Source organism: Sarcophilus harrisii, chromosome 3 (genome assembly GCF_902635505.1).
Source record: "Sarcophilus harrisii chromosome 3, mSarHar1.11, whole genome shotgun sequence".
Classification (NCBI taxonomy): domain Eukaryota; kingdom Metazoa; phylum Chordata; class Mammalia; order Dasyuromorphia; family Dasyuridae; genus Sarcophilus; species Sarcophilus harrisii.
Window position 1 is genome coordinate 142,029,302 of NC_045428.1, and position 14,832 is coordinate 142,044,133.

Consider the following 14,832-nt stretch of genomic DNA (forward strand, 5'->3'; position numbering starts at 1 on the left):
CAGCAGATGACACAGAGCTTGTGACCAGATACTTTACCCACATTTTACAACAAGGTTCTATAAACACCACATAAAAGAAATAGGAAAAATCAGACTTTTTCTCTGGTATGAAGAGGGACAAAACATTTTACATAGGTTTTCCAAATTGCATGGTGCCATATCTCTAACCCTATAATGCCGAAGGGATAAATTTATACAGGATTTCCTAAATGTCCTCATCCAGTTTAAACTTTATTAACTTAAAAAATTTGAGGGACACACCCTATATATCCTTGGGCAAATCACTTTATCTCCTCACCTTTATGCATATTCTTTCATATCGAACTAATTTCTAAAAAGTGATCTATTCATTTTGCTTCTTTATCTGTGAAATAAAAATAAAAATACTTTCATTGTCTTTTTTTTTTCATTTGTGACCCCTTTTTGTCCAAGAAATTTTTATGTGGTTTCAGATAGACTCATATATAAAATAGGTATACAAATCAAATATTTATGGATAATAAATCATAATTGCACAACTCCCACATTCAGGTAAATGATGTTGAATCGAGCTATGATCAACAGTTTGAGAAGTATTACTTATAGGACAGTTGTAAGGATTAGATGAAATAATGTAAAAGAGAATGCTTTGTGATCATAAAGTATTACACAAATGCATCTTATTGCTAAAATTATTCTTTTGGACAAATCTTAGTAAGGCTTCCCTTCATTTCCTTTAAGCCTAGGAAATCGTCCCTGCTGTACCATTCTCTATTTTATTATTATTGTTACATGATCTTGGGTGGTTCACAAAGATACTTTCCTTTCCAACACCAATGTTACTCACAATTCTCTTTTGACAAGATATGCTGCAGTGTCCTTGTTCCCCACATCTATAGCTAGTGTTTTCTTGATAGCATGTTATACCCAGATGATTTGTTGAGGAATATCTTTGGCTGCCTGTTCTATCAGCTGCAACCTTTTTCTATCTCTAAATAAAAAGCACCTGGAAGGGGGTCAGCCCCTCTGCTAAATAGAATCATCCCAGAATTCTGTCAGTAGTCCTGGTTCTTTTCCTCCTAATACCATCCAAAATAAATCTAATTTACCCATTGATTTGAAGCTTGCAATCAAATCCCGACTCTCTGTGATTTGGGTCACTGCAAATATGTGCCTTAGGTTCACCTCAATTGAATTAATAATCAGGGTCTTCACCACAAAATCTCTTGCAGAGAAAGCTCTCATTGGATAAACAGGGAGCTCATCAACTTGGTATTTTTAAAGACATAGCAGAAATTAGGAGTATGTTCAGGTAATAATGGATAAAAATAAAAGCATGGAACAGTTCTATAAGAAATCCTCAAATAGCTAAAGCTTAGATAGCTCTAAGAAGGCTGTAAGAAAAGCTAAGAATTTTTTTAAAGGAGATTTTTTTTTTTTAGTCATACTGGGGAAAAGGAAGAGCATGAGGAAGCAATAGGATTGCTGATGTGGACGAAATGATGATAGAGAATAATGGAGAGAAGGCAAAACTATCTTTTATTTGGCCCCATTTTTTTTGGCCAGGTAGAATGCACTTTAGATTTAGGAAGAAAGAAGAATAATGGTTCATAGAGGCATAGCAAGGATTTACATGGCTTGATGCCAGAAACAGGTGAATTACAACCTTAGGTGTTGAAAGAATTGGCAGATATCAATGCTATGTCAACAAACCAGTATACTGCTAAAGCAACTAAAATTCTCTCTCTATACAGCTCATAATCAAAGTAAAGATGACATACTTATTACGTTTGTGAATGGAAACAATAATTAATATAGTGAATAACAGGGAATTCAAAAAGACCATAGTCAGGTAGAATTTTGGACCAAATCTCAAAGGATAAAATTTAATAGCGAAGAATATAAAATTTTATTGTTCTTGTTCAGTCATGTCTGATACTTTTGTGAATCTTGGGAAAGATATTGGAGTGCTTTGCCATTTCCTTCTCCAGTTCATTTTGCAGATGAGAAAACTGAGGCAAACAGGATTAAATTTCTTACTCATTGTCATACAACTAGTAAGTATCTGAGGACAGATCTGAACTCTGGTCTTCCTCACTTCAGACTTAACACTCTATCCACTGTGCTACTTTACTGCCTCTAGATGAGGTCTACAATTACTTCCTTATTTCCAAAAAATTTATTGGGTTCAAAAAAGTTGATTAGTCAAGTTCACAGATACAAGAGAGTGGAGGTATGGCTAAACAGTAATAAAACAACAGTATTATCAACAACAATTTCCCCCCAAAAAAACCCATTTATTAATAACCTAGTATGTTTCAGTCAGTGTGCTAAATGCTGGGAAAGGCAAAACAATCCCTGCCTTCAAAGAATTTAATTTCTAATGTTGGAGTACATGATAACACTATATACAAACAAGATACGTACATGATAAAAATTGAATTAATCTGAGAAGAAAGGCACTAACATTTTCATCTAAAAACCACATAAGCTTTTTCATATCCTATACTATCAGATTAGTTGAGTTATATAATATGATGACCAAGAATATTAATGAGATATTAAAATTAGCTGAGACATATCTTCCATGAATTAGGAAGTAAGAGTCCTAGTGTAGTCTAGGCTGGTTAAACTCATCTAGAGCATTGTGTTCACGTCTGGATGTGATGATTTAAAAAGTAAATAAGACAACTGGGATGTTGTCCTTTGAGGATGAAATGAGGCAACTGGAAACATTTGATCTGAGAAATAAATTATTTTTGGAGAAAAAATTGTTAAATATTTAAATAGCAATTACAGTAAAAGATGTATCAATCTTTTTATGCTTGGCCCCAAATGTAAGAATGAGGAAGAATAATTGAAGATGGCTAAGAGGCAAATTAATTTATGAAATTTCTGCTAATTCCTGAAAAGTGCCACTGACCAGAAGTAGAAAGAGTTGCTTCAGGAAGTAGTAGGTTCAGCATCATTGGAAATCTTCAAGTAAAGTTCTCTTATTGGGAAATTTATAAAAGGAATACTTTGATGAATATATGTTGTACGAGATGGCCACTGAGGTTACTTCCAGTTATGTAAATCTTTGATTCTTCTCTTCTTGTCCTCCAAATTGCCATTTATGACTGACTTCTAACACTGATATCTTCCAGGGGAAGGGCAGGAATGAAGGAGGAGGACTGGCTGAACTCCTTTTGTTCTATTTCTCCTGCTATTATTCATGCAGTTTTAAAAGTTCTACCAAAATTGACATGTTTCATGCTCACTTCATATTTTCATTTTTTTTCTTTTAACTTTCTACCTACAATGATGCATCATTTTTGGTAGCTCACTGCCTTTTTATGCCAGATGCTTCCATTGGCTTTTCAACATGTACTACTTCACAAGTGAAGCTCATACAATCTTCATAACACCTGTAAATAAGACAAATAAGCATAATTAATTCTTGTTACTTATGAGACCATTTAAAATCATCAAGATTAAGGCCTTATAATTACTTCCCATACACATCCTACACTGAGACCCTACAACCTCATCATCACAAAGAAGTAACCCAGGATTATTGAAAGTTATGCCAGTGTAACACAAGATCTGGATGTTTTGCCCATCTATCAACAGACTGTCTATTTATCATCAAGGAACCATCCTCCCTAAGTTGAAAGAGGGTAATTACCTCAACATATGCTACCACATGATGAATTTGGGAATGAGGGGGGCTTGTGAAAAATCATTAAAGTGTCTACTAAAGTTTGGAAACGTTGCAGTCAACTTTCTCATACTAATAAAATCACAGAACCTTGAAATATCTGGCTAGTGCATGTCAAACATTGTGTATGTCCTAAAGAGACCTGAGACCTCCAAAACTTATTTTTTAGAGGACTTAGGAAAAACCACAGTGTTGCCGAAAAGGGCATGTTTGTTTCAGGCAGCTGGACTGACATACTCAATTATTTATATTACCTTGTTTTATTTTCCAAGTGCCATCTACAATAAATCAGCAGCTATAACTGTCTTTGAAATTTTTCTTCATTTAGAAATTGTAGAAATGAAATAAATTTCAAGATGACATACTCCAAAAAAAGATATGTGTCCTGAGACATTACTTTAAAACTCTTTTTCATGTTGTTAAGTGTTCTTTCTTTAAGTTTTGAACTAGTATATGGTTATTTGATCATTACATTAGGCTAATTCCCTTCTTAAAATATAGATATTACCTTAAATACCCTTATATACCTTTTTGCATCTTTGACTATTAGGATCAAGAATTCTATTATCATGATACAGAAAAGAAGAATTTGTTCCACCATATTTCTACAGGAAAAGAGCTAAAGTACAAGGTCACCAAATTCATGTATCGAATGTTGTCTTGAAATTAAAAATCAATATCTTTTAGAGTAAGAAAGATAGATCTTGGGTTGTTCAACCAGAATTCTGGAATCATCTTGCTTTCTTGAATAGCTCAAGTAGGTCAATAGGGACTTCCCTTGAGGGCAACCACTTTACCAGACCAACTCTTGAATTGTTTGGAACAGAAATGTTGTAAACAGTCTTAGGATTGCTAAAGTGAGAGAAATGGTCCAAAGTGCACATTGATGATCAGAGGTTCACTCACAGGTCAAGTTATATTCATGGCACAGCTGCCATTGACTTGACATATCTCATGAACCATGACAGCTCCTCTCTACGCTCCCATTCACATTGCATATATCGATGAGTCAAAAAAGGAAAAGGGCATGGTACAAGCAGCCAGTTCAGAGATTAGTCAGATAAATCTTCAACAGTTGTAAATCATTTTCTTCTTCTTAGAGCCCATTATTTGAAGAATAGATAGTGGGAAAAGCAGTGTCTCTGTAATCAAAACACCTGGTTTCAAGTCCCATTCCAGGTACTTATTCCTTCTATGACTTAGGACAAATCACTTAACCTTCAGGGATTGGATTTCCTAATTTATAAAGAGAGATAGTTGGACTGGAGGGTCTCTGAGGAGCCTTTTAGCTCTAGATCTTTGAGTTTACATTTCTATTAATTTTGTTGTTTATGCTCAAGGCTAACAGAATAGCCATTGTAACCTTTGACAATATCCAAGGAAGGAATGAAATTTCCTCATGGTTCCATTAAGATTCCTGCATGAGTGAGTTTCTATTGTGAAAAGAGAAAAAGAGACTGAATTTTAAATCCTGAATTTTGCCCTCAACTGGGTGGTCCTGGACATGTCATGTGATCATTTTTTTCCCTGACTTTTCCTGCATTAAATTAAAAGGATAACATCTTTTCTAGTTGCCTCATATCACTGTTTGTGAGATAAAGTAAAAGTGTCAGCATATTTTGAAAAACATAAAATTCCATGCCAATGTAATACAATATTACTAGTTAGTCCCTGGCTTCTGTAAACCTGATTCCCCTGCATCAAATAGGAAATTTCAATAAGTGTATATGTTCTGTTTTAAAAAATCAAGTGGCAGAGCTATGGTATTTTGGCATTTTCAGGCTATCATTGTTGGAAATATGAACTATTGTTCTTTGGTGCTATAATGAACTCATTAAATCTGCAACTTCTTTTAAAAATTCCTATACAGTAGCAAATGAATGAGAGTAATATACTCAGACCTTACAATACCACAGGGATGATGATATAATTAAGATAATATTTCTAAAGAATATTGGTTCATTAGAAGGGGGTTATATTGGCCCAAAGTACAATGAATTTCTCATTTTATGTTAATTTAATCATAATAACAACAACAATAATAATACCTAGCATGTATATAGCACTAGTACACTTGCAAACTGCTTTAAAATGTTTCTTGTTATCCATGTTTTATAGATGAAAAAACTGAGATAGACAATGGACACAAAGCTACTAAATATCTGAGGCTAGATTTAAACTCATCTCTGTTCTGACTCCAGATCTAGAACTCACACTCTGTGTGTGTGTGTCTGTCTCTGGCTCTGGCTCTGGCTCTGGCTCTGGCTCTGTCTCTGGCTCTCTCTCTCTCTCTCTCTCTGGCTCTCTCTCTCTCTCTCTCTCTCTCTCCCTCCTTCCCTCCCTCCCTCCTTTGTCTGTCTCTGTCTCTCTGTATATGTGTATGTGTCTCTGTCTCTATCTCTGTTTCTCTGGCTCTATCTCTATCTCTCTCTGTTTCTCTGTATGTCTGTCACATCCCTGATGTCATGGTCCTCTTTGAGAACAAACAGCAACAACAATAATTATACATACACACACACAGTAAGCATTATACTTCAGAGAAAGAATTCAGGGTGGATTTGGAATCAGAAGACACTGGTTGAAATCTCTGGCTGGATTCTTTCTAATTCTAGACTTTGTTGCTCCCTTAATTGTATAATATTGGATGAATCATTGAAAGAAAATTTCCTAATCAGTAAATGAGAGTACTATCCCTTCCAGTGCTAAATCTACAATCTACAATACCCTGAACAAAAAATCATCTTTATGGACCTTTCCAAAATTCAGCAGAATTCTCTATCCCCACAAATACTTCTCCTACCAGTTTCCTAATACCTAAAATTCCCCATTTAGAAATTCATCTTTTTTACTGAAGGCTTGATTTTTTGTTCAAGTGACAGTAACCTTGAGATACATTAAATTTTTGAGGTTTATCTTAAGGATCTCATTAGAATTAAGCTAGTGAGTACATTTTCTGAGACTAGGAGTTGACGGGAGAATAGGAAAAAATCTCGTAAACATCGGGTATTTGGGCATAGAAAAAGTACTATCAAGAAAAGGAATAATCATAGAAGGGAAGTTAGAAGCATCAAATTTAGCTAATTTCATTGCTTTACTTAAGGCCAATTCCACTGTGATTTCTCATGCATATTGCTTTCTATCTATCATATATTAAAGATATCAGTGAACTACAGCTGTGACTTTATAGACTGACATGGCTCACAATTAGATTTTTTTCCCTTTCTATGTGATTTGATTAAATTCACTTTTATTTAGTTTAATTCAGTGACCTTCCAATTTGTGTCAACAACAAAATAATTTTATTATGTTTAAAAAACAGACAGATGAATTAATGAGATTTTTCAGTTTTGCAACTGGTTGATCTAACTTATCTATAAAGATTACCTTTGAAAATGATTATTTTATCAATTCTGTTATTTTAATTCATCAGTCATGATTTATGACACAGCATTTATGTTTAATTATCAAAAGAAAATTACCAAATCTAAAATAAGAGAATATAATTAATCCCATTGGGCTAAATTTACTGAAATATAACAAAGGCACAGCAAGATACAAAACAGCTAATGAAACACAAAGAATTTCTAACTTTAAAATAAAAATGTCCACATCTTTAACTACTAGGAGGGTATCAAGTAATTTGGGTGGTAGATTAAAAGCATGTGCAGACTCTAAAACAAATTATGATTTTATATGGCAGATCAAGATAATTTTCCAATAGCATTATTCAGTAGTCTTCCTAATGATGATTTCCCCTAAGTAATTAACTTTATAAATCTAATCAAGATGCGGCCATGTTATAAAAATATTACAAAACTTTCATGAATTCTTATATAATGCCACAGTCCTTTCTTTAAATTATTTTGACTGATTTGAGAAAATAGGAATACAAGCATATTCTATTTCACATCATTGGTATTTTGAAAATTCATCTATGGAGGAAACAACATTGAGGGGAGGGGAAAAAACTTAATACTATACATATATTATATTTAACATATACTTTAATATATTTAACATGTATTGGTCTACCTTCCATCTGGGGAACGGGGCGTGGGGGGAAGGAGGGGAAAAATTGGAACAAAAGGTTTTGCAATTGTCAGTGCTGAAAAATTACCCATGCATATATCTTGTAAATAAAAAGCTATAATAAAAAAAAAGAAAAAAAGCCTTAATACTATGTGAACCATGTTATACATTAAAAAGAGAGCTCTAGATCAGGTATCTAGGTAGGGAAACAACAACAACAAAAAGATAAGAAAGCCTAATTTTAAATATAGTTCAACTAATATTCCTTAGGATGATCTGTCTATAGAATATTCCTGGGCAAGGGGAAGGACAGGACTGAGTAAAGCCAAATGTTTGGCAGTTATCTAATTGATAGAGAATATGGTCAAAGAGCAGAGTACCTGAGGCAACACTAACAATGAGAAAAAGGGAAATACTGGGAAGAAATGTAGAGCACAGAATAGGTAGTGAGACTTATAAAAACATATAACTACAGATCATTAGAACTGTGAGTTCTATAAGTCTATAAGGCATACAAGAGAATATTTGAGATAGCATTATATGTGAGTGAGCCTTCCAGGAATACTGTTCAGTCATTGAAGAAAGCAAATTTGCTATAGGAAATTGAGAGGAAAAAACTGACCAAAAACAATAATCTTCAAGGTGTATTGGGTTGATCTTTAATGTTTGGACTGATGGCCTTGCTACAGTGTCATTTCACAATGTTGTTATGTGGTTTATGTATAATCTTTAAAAAACAGATTTTTATTTTTCAAAATGCATGCAAATATAGTTTTCAACATTCACCCTTGCAAAACCTTGTGTTCCATCTTTTTCTCCTTCATTCCCCCCCTCCCCTCTTCCCTAGATAGCAAGAAATCCAATATGTTAAACATGTACAAATCTTCTAAATATATTACCATTTTTATCATGCTGCACAAAAACAATTAATTATAATGTTTTAATAAAAGTATTATTGTAAAACATCATTTGTTGAAGCCTTTTGTAACTGGGTGCAACAATTCCTAATCATTTATCTTTGGAAACTATTTACTCTTTAGAGAAGTCCTCCATGACTGCTGTCAATACTATCAGTGGGAGTATTGAAGCCCATATTTATGTAGTCTACATATGGCTGCCATAGGAATATTCCCTAAGTACCATATCCCTGTCATTCCTAAAACATTTTACCATCTCTCAGCTCCCTAAAGAATTAAAAGTAATCACTTAGAATTGATAGCTTTCATAACTTTCCATAATCTAGCTCCTGCCTATTTTTCCCTCCTTGTTTCCCACAATTCTTCTATTTGTAGCATATACTTCAGTTAAATGAACCTTATCAATATCCCTCTATGCATTTTCATGAGTTGTTCCTCCATGTTTAGAATTCTTTCCTTCCTCATGTCTGAGTCCTGGTTTCCAAGAAGTCCTCTGCTAAAATCTCATCTAGCCTGATCTTCTTTAATTATTGTCTTCCATATGTTTATTATATCTAATTTATCATATCTATTTTATTAGTACATAGTTGTTTACATGCTGTCTCTCCCCATTAAACCAGGAGCTCCTTAACACACTTAACATTTTGTATCTTCAGTATTTAACACAGTCCCTTCATTGGTCCTTTTTTTGGTAACTTTTTATATTTCTTAAATTTTTAAATTTTATTTGTTTGTTTTATTGTTGTTTATTTTAGTTAATATTTTTCTTTTTTCTTTTTAAAAAAATTGTTAGTTTCTTTCTTTTTTTATTTCATTATACAAAACATTGTCATATGCCCAGCAAAACATCAGTGAGGATTCAAAATATGTAACAATAAATTTCCATTTAAAGAAAGCATATATAATAATAGAAGAGATTATGGTCATGACTGTCCATCTTGCTTCCTTATAGGTTATTCTTCTATTTCTCTGCTATGTACTTTTCATCAGTCCTTTAATAAAAATCTGTTGACTTGACCCCCTTCTTAAGGGAATAAAAAAGGATCAAATTACATAAATTAATCCAGGTATTTTTTTTCTCAAATTTTTGTTTTAATTACTACAAAAAAATTATTTAGTACCCATCCAAAGAGTTTTGGTTTATGTGATTTATATTTATAAATATTTATCATATTAGAAATGAAAACTCAAATAAAAATTTAAATCTGAGTTTCAGAGACCCCCAGGGTTTTCTGGACCACACTTTGAGAACCATTGCTCTGGCTTACTAGTAAAAGAAGAGAAATCAGATTTCCTAATGCTTTCCTTTTTTTCTCAACTTTGAATTATCATTAATAATACTGCTCATCATAGCTTTGGAAGGAACCTTATCTAGTCCAAAATCTTATATATATATATATATATATATATATATATATATATATATATATATATATATATATTAGGTAAATACAGATGAAGAAACTGAAGCATAAGACTAAAGTGACTTTCTCAAAGTGACCTGTGTATTAGAGATCAGAACCAGGGTTTGAACCCAAATCCTCTGATTCCAAAGATCATACTAATTCTACTGTACTGCACTACTTTTCCCTAATCTTGCATTGTATTATGAGAGAAATCAACTATAACTTTTTTCTCCATTATTTGATTTTTGTATGTAATATGAGTTAAATCATATCTCTTTAAGCTTGATTCCATATCAGAAAAATTAAGTGTAATAGATTAATCAATCACACAGTCATTCTTCCTGTCAACTGGAAATCAAAGTTAGAGAAGGAACTATACCATGTTTTAAATCATACATCACGTCCCTTGTTTTAAGAGGCAAGTAAGTGAATGATTAGAGTGATAGACCTGAAGTCACGAAGAACTCAGTTCAAATTCAACTGCAAACATTTATTAGCTGTGTGATTCTTGGCAAGTCACTTAACTTCTATTTTCCTCATTTTCTCCCTCTATAAAATGAGGATAATAATAGCACCTTCATCCCAGAGTTTTTTTGAGGGTAAGTTAAGGTAATGTTTGTAGTGTTTTCAGACTTTAAAGCAGTATAAAATGATAGAAGTTGACTTAGAGGGTAAATATATGCATTGAAATATTTCATATCAGTGATGATAGATAAATACAATCAAATGCCCTATTATTGCTTGCTTTTTTATATCAATGTGCATATTAATTATGTCAGCATTAATTAAAATGTATATAGTACCTCATAGGGAATTCCTAATGCTTTTACTCCTCAGACATTCAGCAGCATGGCAAATATTTTCCCCTTTAGCAGACATTTCCCCTAATTTTATGACCATTATAATACTTTGAATCATCAATTTTCTAAAAGTATTTTAGTAAATGGCACCTTTAACAAAAATCTCCATTTAATGGTTTTTCTGGACTTCTGACTCTGACTTCTGGTCACCTGTGGTTAGACTATTTTCAAGAATTATTCACAGTCCTCAATTTTCAAAGATGTCAACATTCTGAAGCATACAAAATTATGAAATGTACACAGAAATACACTATTGTTATAGAAAGAATGAGTATGGATGTGTCAGACTTCACAAAGAATCCCAAATATATAAATTCCAACTACTTATCAGAAATTGCCTTTATTTGTTGCTTTCTTTATTCATGACCATTAAATGAAATGAAAGTTCACAATAGTTAGTCCCCTTTCGGAAACTTTTTTAAACACCAGGTGGGAAGGCCACAAGTGATGTATGTGTCTTCAACATTTTCAAATGCCAGCTAGTCCTGAAACTGGAAGCTTAAATAAGCAAATCTATACTTCTAGCAGATAATATCAATACAAAATACTTAATTAAAAATTTCTATTTTGTTAATAATAATTCTGGGGTGATTTAAGGCATTTTTAAATGTTTAGCCAATTTTATTTTTAAAGTATGTATTGATAGATACATACCCTTCTAGAACTATAGATAGTCTTCTTTATCTCACCTTTCTTCAACAGATGGTATCTTTCTGATTGTTATGACACTTCATTGTTGCTCTTTGATGATGATTCATTGTAGGAAAATCCCAACAAACCCATAATAGAAAAATAAGATTGTTTGGAGTTCTTTGCTACATCTAATTTTCCAACAATTTCGACAGATGTGACAATTTCACTGAGATGTTGTCAAAATAAAAGCAACCCGTTGACAAATCAAATCTGGCTCATATTTAGCCCTTTGGTACTATTCTGGTTCATCCTCAGTAACAGGGGATTTTATATCATTGTCATCCTTGACAACTTGATCATTTCAGATGGCACATTGTCAATTTTTTTGCCCTTCCTGATGGCTCACTTTGCTGTGGCTGTGTAATCCTCCCTAGTACCTTTTTTCAAATAATTATTGCCAAAAGAACAATGGTGGTGGAACTGATCTTCAACTACTTGGAAGTAAAAGGAGGCCGAGGGATTCTTTTGGAGGTCACAAAGAAAGACAATCCATTATAGAAGTATCAGAACATTCTAAAGAATTTCCTGAGTTTGGTTGTGAATCCTGAATTGAAGTTAATCTTGTGACTTAAAGTCGCGCCTTTAACAATTTAGTATCAGAACATCCTCAACAAACAAGTCTAGACTAGCAATCCAAGAAAATGAGATCAGCACACAGTGGTATCATATGTTATTTTCTGTGTCAAAAAAGACCGTAAAATCATCCTATTATCATCGATGGCAAAGGGAAGTGTAATAATGCTAAAATATTGGATTCCAGTGGCAGTGAGCTGACACAACAGAATACTCCAAATTGTTCAGGGTATCAGAGCACCAAAGGCCTTTTATGAGACCTTAACTACTATAAGGACTAATCTAGAAACAGTGATAAAAGGAGCGAGGTGATAACTTTTGTGTACTGTAAATCCTATTTTAAAAGGATAATGGGACTGAGCTGTAATTTTCTTTTAAAATAGCAGCTGGTGGTGTCTATGATAAACAGAGTTAACTGAGCTTCTTTGAATGCCATCAAGTTTATTTCTGATCATCCTGCCAGAAATACCCAGGGAGCAAAGGTATAACTGAAAGCAATGCAGTGAAAATCCTATTGTCTTGAAAAGCTAGTAAAGTGCCTTTTGGTGCAATATAGCCATGATGTTCTGCTATTAGAAAAAAAAAAAAAACAGGGGAGAACACCTTAATTGTTTCCATTTTCATTTAGGGTCAGGTTATTCTCAAATCAACCCAAAAACCCCTGAGGAAAGAAGGTTAAAACATTAGTTTAGTTTCAGAAAAATACCTCTTACCCACCAAAAAAAAAAAAATCAGTATCAGAGAATCATTATTCTGTATCATGAATATAAAAAGAGAAGTACAAGCTGCTAATGAAAAGAGAACATTTTTATTTGCATGTTTAATTAATGAGCATCTCCTCTAAACCCAAATTCGAAAATAGTACAATGATAAGTAGGAATGGGAAAAAAAACAAACCCACAATCATGGGGGTTAAAGCACTCCAGTGTGACCAGTCATTACCTACACAGTAACCCTGAGCTCATCCCAACAGCACCCTCCCCCACACACACACACATTGCCTTTTGACCTTTGTACTTTGATCCAAAGTACAAGCCATTATTAAAAGAAATCGTGCGTTCATTTTTATACCAATTCTGCCCTGTCTAGAATTCCAAAGAAAACAGTTCCTCAAACATCATTCTCACTAGTTCCACTTGTATAGTGGAATAGATTATTGGTTGAATTACTATGTGTGGTCCATCTTAATCTTAAATAATTTACTCTGTCTGCCTCTTTGACTAACAAGAACTTTGAAGACTGAGAGTAGGAGAAAAAATGTTGGTTGGTTGGTTGGTTGGGTTTTTTTGTTGTTGGTTATTTTTGTTTGTTTTTTAAATACATGGGTCTTAGTCCTGGATCTGCCAGGGATCTGTGTGGCCCTGGACACGCCATTTCCCTTTTCCTGTATTTAATTTCCTCATTTGTCAAATAATGTGGGTTAGATGAGTCCAGGAATGTGGTAGATCTGACTTTTGAGAGCTTATTATTGAATTTGCAGTGTGAGCATTTATACCTTGGAAATCAAGGAATTTCAAGTCAGAGCTTGATTTATATTTAATGGGTTATCTAGCTTTAAGAAAGTGATGGAGAAAATGTTAATAATGCATATTAAATTTAAAAGTGTGTCATGTGTTTTCAGAGAGCCATTTATTAAATATTTACCAGCATAGCCCTGGACTACTCCATTTCTAACATGCTTTTTTCTCTTTCTATTTTTTTCTCAAGGGTATTTTATTTTTCCAATTATATGTAAAAATAGCCTTCAACATTCACCTCTATAAGAGCCTGAGCTACAAATTTCCTTTCCCTCCCTCCCTGGGATCAATCACCTCTCCCCAAGACAGAAAGCATTCCAATATAGGTTATATATGCACAATCATTTAAAATATATTTCCTAATCTGTCATTAACATGATAAAACAAAAATTTTTGAGTTCCAAATTTTCTCTCATTCTCTCACTCTCCCCTTCCTTAAAATGGTAAGCAATTTGATATAGGTTGTATATGTGCAGTCATGTAAAACATATTTCCACATTGCATGCTTTCTCTTCTTAATACTTTATGATTTTAAATTATAATGTTTAGGCAAACATACATTGCAAAAAATATCATCACTTCCTCCATAGAAAAGAATATTATAAGTGACAGAGAGAAACTGAGTTGAGAGAATGGGAAGTATAGAGAAAATAAAAGTGATTAAGTGATGAGCCTTTAGGTATTCTTAAATTCTTTGGCCTTTACTTCCATAAATACATTTCTTCACAAAGAAACATATATATATATATATATATATATATATATAGAGAGAGAGAGAGAGAGAGAGAGAGAGAGAGAGAGAGAGAGAGAGAGAGAAACTTTGTGAAACCTCCAAGTGAAATGTCAATTAAGAAAGAATTTAAGTAGAATTTTTCTCCAGTATCTGCCATGACTACAAAATACACACACACAAATTTACAAAGAAATCCTTGTTTTTGTATCACAGAAATTATACTGTGGAAGATCTAGAGGACAGATGGGATACTGCAACATCAACTATGAAAATGCTTTTCCAGGGGTAACAATAAAAATAGAATCATTATAGAAGCATCTTCTATGAAGCAATTTTAAACTGACATTTTGGTACCTATTTAGGGCCCCTGATAGCCCTGAAGTATAGCAGCAATAATTTTTCTCTGGCTACCTTATTTGTCAGTA

At 33.2% G+C, this 14,832-nt stretch overlaps 1 protein-coding gene and 1 long non-coding RNA gene across 3 annotated transcripts in view; one reads left to right on the forward strand and one right to left on the reverse strand.

The window, feature by feature from the left end:
• Positions 1 to 14,832, forward strand: part of GPC6 (glypican 6) — a 1,223,594-nt gene that overhangs the window by 722,758 nt on the left and 486,004 nt on the right. The gene's annotated exons all lie outside the window — the stretch shown is intronic.
• On the reverse strand, positions 3,308 to 12,035 carry LOC116422971. Its single transcript, XR_004233461.1, has 2 exons — positions 11,546 to 12,035; positions 3,308 to 3,386 (listed from the first exon to the last, which is right to left on the reverse strand). It is a non-coding gene; the product is annotated as an uncharacterized LOC116422971 (long non-coding RNA).